The sequence below is a fragment of the Bos grunniens genome, chromosome X (assembly GCF_055505025.1).
Source record: "Bos grunniens cultivar Pamir isolate PY7600 chromosome X, Bosgru_T2T1.0, whole genome shotgun sequence".
Lineage (NCBI taxonomy): Eukaryota > Metazoa > Chordata > Mammalia > Artiodactyla > Bovidae > Bos > Bos grunniens.
Window position 1 is genome coordinate 120,006,092 of NC_141194.1, and position 8,473 is coordinate 120,014,564.

The 8,473-nt window shown below is 37.8% G+C and overlaps 1 pseudogene; it reads right to left on the reverse strand.

Moving 5' to 3' along the window:
* Window positions 1-593: 593 nt before the first annotated feature.
* LOC147341250 (large ribosomal subunit protein eL33 pseudogene) lies at window positions 594-1,033 on the reverse strand (annotated as a pseudogene).
* Between the last annotated feature and the right edge of the window lie 7,440 nt (window positions 1,034-8,473).

The following is an 8,473-nucleotide window of genomic DNA, read 5'->3' on the forward strand; positions in this document are numbered from 1 at the left end:
TCTCATGCTGTACTCTGCATATAAGTTAGATAAGCCGGGTGACAATATACAGCCTTGACGTACTTCTTTTCCTATTTGGAACCAGTCTGTTGTTCCATGTCCAGTTCTAACTGTTGCTTTCTGACCTGCATATAGGCCTCTCAAGAGGCAGATCAGGTGGTCTGATATTCCCATCTCTTTCAGAATTTTCTACAGTTTATTGTGATCCACACAGTCAAAAGCTTTGGCATAGTCAATAAAGCGGAAATAGATATTTTTCTGGAACTCTTCCTTTAGTAGCCTTATTTCCACCCATTTCCCCATCCCCAGCTGTAATTCACTGGGCCATGCTCATGGCCTCAGATTTACTCTGCTCCCTCCTTGGCTTTGTCTTTTTTGAGATTCCTCTGTCTGTTTTCTTGCTGGGCCATGCCAATGGCACTGACTATGTAGATACCTCTATTCCAGAGTCCTCAGGTTTATGTCATCCTGCCTTACCACCATGACCTTATCTTGAATACTTTCTTCATATTAATAGGTCATTAGAGCTTTCACCATGTGCCAGACACTGTTGTATGCACTTCACATGCATTACCTTAACTGAGCCAGCAATCTTTTTTTTTTTTTCAACACTTTTATTTATTTTCAAGAAGTGTAAATTCTCGAAGGGTACAGCATCACACGAATTCTGTGTCCAATGGCCTTAGCAGAAAGGTTGCTTCGGAATTTGGCATGAACCATGCCACTGTTTCCATGAGCTCAAGTTATCTTTCCCCAGAGTACTCTGGTTTTGTTAGGTTTTTCACCAGGAGTTACTGTGTTGTTCTTTGCTTTGTACACATAAGCACATCTCTTGCCTAAATAGAATTCAGTTTCATCTCGAGCATATACACCTTCAATTTTCAGGAGAGCAGTGTGTTCCCTTTGGTTCCGTAGACCCCGTTTATAGCCAGCAAAAATGGCCTTGGACCACAGCCTTCCAGACATATTTGTCGGTTTAGAAGTCCCGTTCCCAGCAGGCCTTCACAGGGTCCAAGATGGCTGAAAGAGCTGAGCCAGCAATCTTAAGAGTAGATTTTCTTAGTAGCTCCATTTTGCCAATAAGGAAACTGAAGATCACAAAATATATAGGTTTATATAATATAAGATATATGGTATTTGCCAAAGGACCCAAAAGGTAGCAGAGTTGGTATTTATAGCTATAATTTATGATTCAAAATGTTAGGTAATACTGTCTCATTCATTTTTTATCCTTTGCTAAATTATAGATGAAAAACATAGCATCAACTTGCATTTCTCAATTTCTACTACAGCAGAGACAGAATGCTCCAGGAAATATGGGATATAAGACATGTTGCACATGTTTTCTTTGATTTATTCTTTATAACAATAGAACCAAAATCATAATATTAGAATTTAACATTAGGAGAAATAAAGGAGATATTGCTGGACAATGTGGGCAATCTTGATAAATTAGTAGCATGGCCTTTCTTGCTCCCCAGTGGCACTGTTGAATTGTAGTCCTCAGTGATTTTTCAGGAGGCTATAGCAATCTCCTCCCCATTCATGATTCTTAGGCTCCTAGGTGTAAGCCCTCCAACCACTACCACTGCTCTCTAAACTATAGCTCTAAGGATCCTACCTCCTCCATGGAGTCATTGGTGTCCAAGGTCCTGCCACCTCAAGGCACAGCTTTTGAGGGCAATAGAAGTCTCTGACATCAGCAGAACCCAAGAAGATCCCTAGTCTTTTCTCCTCATCTGAAACAGTCAACCTTCTCTTCTTGAGCCGGATAGCTTCCAAATCTCCTGTGGGTCAGGCTAATCATAATTTCTTTTTAGGCGTAGACTAGATGTGTAAACTTCAGTTCTATAAGTCACATATAGAACTCCCAGTCAAATTTTAGTTCTAGAAGCCAAATGAAGATGCCTCTTTGAAATCCCACACATTGTTCTTTTCTTATTAACATTAGTTTCCAACAATTAAAAACTGAAAACATTAATGTGAAAACCCACACTTACTTCCTCTTCCCACCCTCAAAGATCTGAGAACATTAATCCACATTTTTTACAAGGCAAGATCTCTTCAATTCAACAGAAACTGCTTTCTTTAGGCAAACCATGCAACTCTTCAGTTCCCCGTGTTTCTGAAGTAAACTGCCTGACCTGACCTCTACATATATTTAATTTCATGACTTTAAATCTAGAATTTCTAAACCACAGTCTGTTTAGGATTGATTTCTGGGTACCTGGAAATTCTCATCTTTTGTTTTTTGCAGGAGTGGGAGTGGTTACTAAAACATAAAAGATATATTAACATGCCTCTACCCAAGGATAAGCCAACATAATAGGAACAAAGACCTGGTTAATATTTTGGGTGGGGGAGGGGTTGAATATGCAATGTCTAGCACATAGTATGGAGAAGGCCATGGCACCCCATTCCAGTACTCTTGCCTGGAAAATCCCATGGACGGAGGAGCCTGGAAGGCTGCAGTCCATGGGGTCACTGAGGGTCAGACACACTGAGCGACTTCACTTTCACTTTTCACTTTCAGGCATTGGAGAAGGAAATGGCAACCCACTCCAGCGTTCTTGCCTGGAGAATCCCAGGGATGGCGGAGCCTGGTGGGCTGCCCTCTATGGGGTCGCACAGAGTCGGACACGACTGAAGTGACTTAGCAGCAGCAGCAGCACATAGTAGGTGACCAGTAAATATTTGGTGAATATTTGGAAATGTTTGTCTTTTCATTACTGTCAAATGAGATGAGAACAAATATGTCAAGTAATTTGTCAGTAATCAATCCAACTAAAGCCAGTAAAACTACAACATATTTTTAAAGTTAAATGACCATATATATATTTCTTTTGGGAGTTACTTAACTAAATATTTGCCAATTTTCCTATTGGAACATTTATATTTACCTTATTGTTTTCTAAAAGATCTTTAATAATTATTGTATAATATATGCATCCCTTTTTTCTGGTTATGTACCTTTTCATTTTATATATGAATTTATAGAGAGATAATTTTTATTCAATTTTATGGAGGAAAAGCCTTGCAATTTTGAAGCACACTTAATCCACAGTGAGAATAATAATTATAATAATAATATCAATAGATTTCTGCATTCTTGTTTTACTTTCACTACTGTTACCGACAAATGGAAGTGGTGGAACAGCAATCTAAGTAGCAGACTACAAGAATTATATGATTAATTACAAGTCAATTTACATAGGGCACTAAGAAAGTGAATTTCTGCCTTTTCCCAATTCAAGGTTCCTTACAAGGATTGATGTCAAAGCTAGAGCAGGTGAGAAAATATATATTTCTAACCATATAGTATTTATACTACCTTAAACTAAGTCAGTGGAACAAGAGTAAGATCAACAATGCCCAGAATCTTCTGGAATCAGCAGACTCAAATTACCTCTTGTATATGGAACACCAGTTGTGTTCCTGATGGCCTCATTGCTTTGTCAATGGTGTAAATTCCTTCCGATATCTTTCCTCTAAGTGGAATTAACTTGACCATATACTGCTCTGCTTCTAATAATTCTTTATTTCTGGGAGAAGCAAAATTTTTCTGTAGAAGAACAGATAGTAAATAGTTTAGTCTTTGCAAGTCATATGGTTTCTGTCACATCTTCTCATTCTACTCCTCTTGTTCTTCTTCAATGCACATTTTTCTTTATGTAATGCAGTTAGCTTGGAGATGGAGCATGACTAAGAAGATAAACATTAAAAAACAAAGATAAACATTATTTTTAATTGACCGTTTATGTTTACCTCAGGATCACCTACCTGTTCACTGCTTTTATACGTAGTCCTGATTGGGTATAATTTATTGACCCATAGGTAGTGGTATGCTGGAGCTGGCATAAACCAGTTTGACAGAGTTTATTGTCTATGTCTCTTCATAACTTTGTGTTTGGTGATAGTATATCAGTAGGCTGATATCAGCCATTGTGAGAGTAGTTGTTCCATGAAAATAGGCAAACGCTACAAATGAGGTTTACTAGGGCTGTGATAATGATTATCAAAAATTGGGTGATTTAATCAACAGAAATTGATTCTTTCATAGTTCTGGAAGCTAGAAATCTGAAATCAGGAGTGACAGAGTTGGGTCCTTCTGGAGCTATGAGAGAAGGATCTGTTTCAGGCCTCTCTCCGTGGCTTGTAGACGGCTATCTCCTTCCAGTGTTTCTTCACATTATCTTCCCTCTATGTGTGTCTCTTTCCCTCCACATGACATTCTTTGATTAAAATCACATTGGATTGGGGGCCCAATCTACTCCAGTATAACCTTAGCTTAGTAATTATATCTGCAAAATCAATACTTACAAAGAGGTACTGGACACTAGAAATTCAGCATATGAATTTTGGAAAGATACATTCTACCCTTTAAAATGGGCCTTTATGTTTTTTCAGAGAACCAGTTATTAAACATTTGTCTTTCCTGATGGCTCAGCTAATAAAGCATCCATCTGCAATGCAAGAGACACAGGAGATGTGGGTTCAGTGAATGGGTTGGGAAGATCTCCTGAAAGAGGGCATTGAAACCCACTACAGTATTCTTCCTGGAGAAATCCATGGACTGAGGAGCCTGGCAGTCTATAGTCCAAAGGGTCACAAAGAGTCGGACACAACTGAGTGACCAAGAATGCAAACACAGCACACCACTACCTACAGGCCTGAGATTGCTCTGTTCCTCCATTAGGAATCCACAGAGGGCAGAGAGGCTGGCCATTTAAAATAGAAAGAATACCTGATGACCATAAATAACCAATGAGAACTAGTGGTGCTATGAACCCAGTATTTCTCTTTCCTGAAATAAAGTACTAAAGAAAATGTAGAAACTTGAAACCATAAAAGTCCCAGAAGAAAACATAGGGGAAAATCTCCTTGACATTTGTCAGGACAATGATTTTCTTGACACAAGTAAAAAAATAAAAATAAACAAGTGTACCTAATTAAACTTAAAAGGTTTTACACAAAAAAGGAAATTATAAACAAGATTAAAACACGGCCCTCAGAATGGGAGAAAATAAAGCAAATGAAATAACTGACAAAAGTATACAAGCAGCTCATACAACTCAATACCAGAAAAACAACCCAATCAAAAGTTGGAAAAAGACCTAAACAGACATTTCACTGAAGAAGACATACAGATGGCTGATAAACACATGAAAAGATGCTCAACATCACTCACTATTAGAGAAATGTAAATCAAAACTACAATGAGATATCACCTCATACTAGTCAGAATGGCCATCATCAAAAAGTCTACAAACAGTAAATGCTGGAGAGGGTGTGGAGAAAAGGGAACCCTCTTGCACTGTTGGTGGGAATGTAAATTGATACAGCCACTATGGAAGATGGTTTAGAGATACCTTAAAAAACTAGGAATAAAACCACCATATGACTTAACAATCTCATTACTAAGCATATACCCTGAGCAAACCAAAACTGAAAAAGACACATGTACCCCAATATTCATTACACCATTATTTACAATAGCTCAAACATTGAAGCAGCCTATATGTCCACCAACAGATGAATGGATAAAGAAGCTGTGATACATATAAACAATGGAATATTACTCAGGCATAAAAAGCAATGCATCTGAGTCAGTTCTATTGAGATGGATGAAACTATAACCTATTATACAGAGTGAAGAAAGTCAGAAAAAGAAAAACAAATATTGTATACTAACACATATATATGAAATCTAGGGCAATGGTACTGATTAAATTATTTGCAGGGTATCAGTGGAGACCCAGACATAGAGAACAGACTTATGGACACAGTGGAGAGGGAGGAAGGAAAGGGTGGGATGTATGGAGAGAGTAACATGGAAACATACATTACCACATGTAAAATAGATAGCCAATGGGAATTGCTATATGACTCCGAGAACACAAACTGGGGCTCTATGACTACCTAGAGGGATGGGATAGGGAGAGAGTTGGGAGGCAGGTTCGAGGAGGAGGGGACATATGTATACCTATGACTGATTCATGTTGATGTTTGGCAGAAACCAACACAATCTTGTAAAGTAATTATCCCTCAATTAAAAATAAATTAAAAAAATAAACAAGTGGGACTACATCAAACTAAAAAGCTTTTGCATAGAAAAGTAAACAATAAACAAAATGAAAAGGCAACCTACAGAATGGGAGAAAATATTTGTAAATTATATGTTCAATAAGGAATTAATATCCAAGATATATGAGGAACTTACATAACTCAATGGGTAAAATAATAATAATAACCTGGTTTCAAAATGGGCAAAGGATCTGAGTAGACATTCCCAATAAAGACATACAATTGACTAAATGTATATGAAAAGATGTTCAACATCACTAATCATCAGGAAAATGAAAATCAAAACTAAAATGAGATATTACCCCAAATCTGGAAAAATAGCTATTATCAAAAAGTAAAAAAACAACAGGATGTGCATGTGTGTTGGTGAGGGATGTGTTGAGAGGATGCACAGAAAAGGGAACCCTCCTAACCTGTTGGTGAGAAAGTGGCACAGCCACTAGGGAGAACAGTATGGATGTTTCTCAAATGATGAAAACATAGAACTGCTATACAATCCAGCAATTCCACTTCTGGGTATACATATATGAAATCAGTATCTTGAAGGCGTATATGAACTCCATAGCTAAGATATGGAAGCAATCTTAAAGTGTCTGTTGATAGATAAATACAGAAAAGAATGACATATATATATAATTATATATATACACAGTATGGAATATTAATATCATTCAGCCTTAAAAAAAGAAATCCTGCCTTTTGCAACAACATAGATGAATTGGAGGAATTTAAGTGAAATAAGTCAGATAGATAAAAATGAATACTTTAAGATCTCAAAGCTAAAAAAGTCAAATTTACAGTAACAGAGAGTAAAAGGGCAGTTACCAGGAGCTGGGGGAGTGGAGGATATCAGGACCTGTTGGTCAAAGGGCACAAAATTTCAGTTATAAGATGAATAAGTTCTGGAGATACACAGTGCAGCACGTTGCCTATAGTTAATAATATCACTTCATTCGTGTCTGACACTTTTGAGACCCTATGAACTGTATAGGCTGGACAGGCTCCTCAGTCCATGGGATTCTCCAGGAAAGAATACTGGAGTGGCTTGCCATTTCCTATGCCAAAGACCTTCCCGATCCAGGGATCAAACCCGAGTCTCCTGCAGTTCCTGCAGTGCAGGTAGATTCTTTACTGCTGAGCCGATGGGGATGCCCTAATATCATATTGTATACTTAAAATTTGCTAAGAGAATAGATCTCAAGTGTCCTTATCACAAGAAGAAATGGTAACTATGTGGAGTGATGAATAGATTAATTAGTTTGATTGTGACAATCACTTCACAATATGTATATATATATAATCACTATATTATATATATATCACTATACATTACTTTGCCAACAAAGGTTCGTCTAGTCAAGGCTATGGTTTTTCCTGTGGTCATGTATGGATGTGAGAGTTGGACTGTGAAGAAGGCTGAGTGCCGAAGAATTGATGCTTTTGAACTGTGGTGTTGGAGAAGACTCTTGAGAGTCCCTTGGACTGCAAGGAGATCCAACTGATCCATTCTGAAGGAGATCAGCCCTGGGATTTCTTTGGAAGGAATGATGCTAAAGCTGAAACTCCAGTACTTTGGCCACCTCATGCGAAGAGTTGACTCATTGGAAAAGAGTCTGATGCTGGGAGGGATTGGGGGCAGGAGGAGAAGGGGACGACAGCGGATGAGATGGCTCGATGGCATCACTGACTTGATGGACGTAAGTCTCAGTGAACTCCAGGAGTTGGTGATGGACAGGGAGGCCTGGCGTGCTGCCATTCATGGGGTCGCAAAGAGTCAGACACGACTGAGTGACTGATCTGATCTGATATGCATATATATACATATATCATGTTGCATATCTTACATGTATAAAATTTTGTCAATAATGCCACAATAAAACCGAAAAAGTACATAGTTTTTCAATATAAGTGAAATAACTCTTAAAAAATAAAATGTAGAAGTAGTCAATAAAATTCTTCCCACAAATTTAGGAAGGATTGCTGAGGAATAAATTGTATATGTCTCATTAAAAGGTGTCAGAAAGAAGGAGTACAGTGTCTGTGAGAATAAAGCAGTTGATATTTCATACATACCTGACTTCTGTTTAGAAAGTACAAAAACTTAATATTATTCAGTTATCATTAAGCTGATTTTATTAAATATGAATAGCAATAATGATGTGACAGGAGTATATTCACCTGAGTCTAAAACAGATCAAATCTATGAGCCTAAATGAATTCATTAAAAAATCAGTTAAAATGGTAAATTAGTCCCTATCTATGGAATTTTCTACTTTTCATCCAATTACTTTGATATCACATGAGTCACAAAGCAAGGCTCTAACATATGCTAGCTGAGTAGAATGAAATGGGGGAGGGGTGGTTAGCAGGGGAGAGGCGTGGGCAGACC